Raw genomic sequence first — 2,039 nt, forward strand, 5'->3', positions numbered from 1 at the left:
GGCACAGTCCTGATGTTACCAAACTACACAGCAGGCCATTAATTCAAGTCCATTGAAAGTCCCAAGGTCAGCAGAGCATGGCAGGCTGCTGAACAACAACATGGCTACATGCAGGGTTTAAGCGTGCCATAAGCTAGAGACCATTCCCAAAGCTGCTGCTTATATACAGGAGGCAGACCACATACCCAAAGGCAGTTACTCAGCTGCTCACAGTAGATTCCACCATGGAATTGATTGCCAGTCTCATAATGGGGAATACTACATCCAGTTGTCCAGCCACTGAACCAGGCCCGGCCAAGTTGACACACAACCTTAACTATCACAATGAGGTAAAAAGAAAACTCACTACCATGTCCTGAGTTCCCTTACAAGCCTGCCTCTTTCCACCTTTCAGAGCCTTCTTATGTTTGTTTTAGATATTATGTCTAGGGTTTTTAGTCATCCTTGGTGGGAGAAACAGGCAAGATATGTCTACTTCATCTTCCCAGAAGCAGAATCTACCCAGTGACTCATCTATCTCTTAAATCGTTTTTAATCTACAGTCTTCCTCTCCCTTTCCCTCCCTCCTTATATTTCTTTTCTTTATTTTTTTCTTATTGTGCTTTGGGTGCAAATTTACGTAGCAAATTTGTCTTACATTCAACAGTTCATGCACATCTGGTTTCATGGCCCCGATTACTGTCCCCAACTGTAAAAACTCTCCCCCCGTCTCCTCCCCATGCCCCCCCTCCCTGTGCCTCTCTCATCCGTGCATTGCTGTCTGTCCAGCTATGTGACAGCTGCCCCTGTGGTGTCTCATGCCTCTCTCCTTGCATTCCATTGGTTGAAAAAACAGCATCATTTGTCCTGAGGATTGCCCCTTCACCCACATCTTACTGATTGCACGCTCATGTATCATTATGTCCCTCTGTCCCCTGTATTTTCTTAAAACAACAGCAGCAACAAAAACAACCTTTTTATTGTGATTTGGGTGAAAGTTTACAGAGCAAAACAGTTTTCCATTCAACAATTCATGCACCTTTTGTTTCATGTCATTAATTGAAATCCCCTCCATGTCACGCCCCCTGTATTTTCTGTATACATCATGGGTAGAGTTAGAGGCTTGATCAGATCTAGGTTTGATTTTTGCCAAGAATAGTTTCTGGGTGGCATTGAGGTCTTTTGCCAGGAGGCCCATGCTGCCTGGCTGTCTGTGTGCCATCAGCAGCTCTCACTGGTCCTTGCATAGGTTCATTAACTTATTAGAGTTCGGACAGCTTTCAAATGTATAAGATGCCAACCTCAATTACAGTTTCAAAGATGAAATGTTAAAGTGTGAGATATTATTTTTTTCATCTAGCAGACAAAAATCAGAGAGTGTTGGCAGATGTCTTAACCAATACAGATGTTGGCAAGAGTGCAGGAGACAGGCAGCTTCACCATGGCACTGGTTTTGACTACAGCTAGCAAACTGGCAAATGCAGACACACTTTGCCCCAGCAATTCGACTTCCAGAAATTTATCCTGTGGAAACATGCACAGGAGGGCAGAATGAATACTCAAGGTTATTTACTACAGCATTGTTTGCATTAGCAACAGTTGAAAACTGCCACATTGTCCTTCCCTGCAAAAAGGGCGCGGGGGAGGCATCTCCGACCTCCTCTAACTTCACAAAGGGGGAGAAGGTTCAAGACAACAGCCCAAAGCTGATTCCTATGAGGCCAAGGTCAGAAATGCCGCCACTTGTACCTCCCACGTAAGCTCTCTACCTCTCTGCTGGATTCGATAATTCATTTCAGTGGCCACACAGAGCTCACACAATTAAGGCTTTATTAGGGAAGTAACAGGTTACAAATTCAAGACCAGAAACAAGGCAGGATACAGTTCTTCAATCAGGACAGCTGCTTCTCACCCTGCAGCACACTTCTCTCAGGCCTCAGCCTCTCCCCTGCTTGGGCCAGTGTTAACAAAGCTCTTTTAATTCTGCCAATAGGTGCCCAAAGAGGCCTCTCATTCCCCAGCAAGCCTCCTGTCTGAAGAGCAAGAGCAAGAAGCTCCAT

This window comes from Orycteropus afer, unplaced genomic scaffold, assembly GCF_000298275.1.
Source record: "Orycteropus afer afer isolate SDZICR_OR568_19922 unplaced genomic scaffold, OryAfe1.0 scaffold00020, whole genome shotgun sequence".
Lineage (NCBI taxonomy): Eukaryota > Metazoa > Chordata > Mammalia > Tubulidentata > Orycteropodidae > Orycteropus > Orycteropus afer.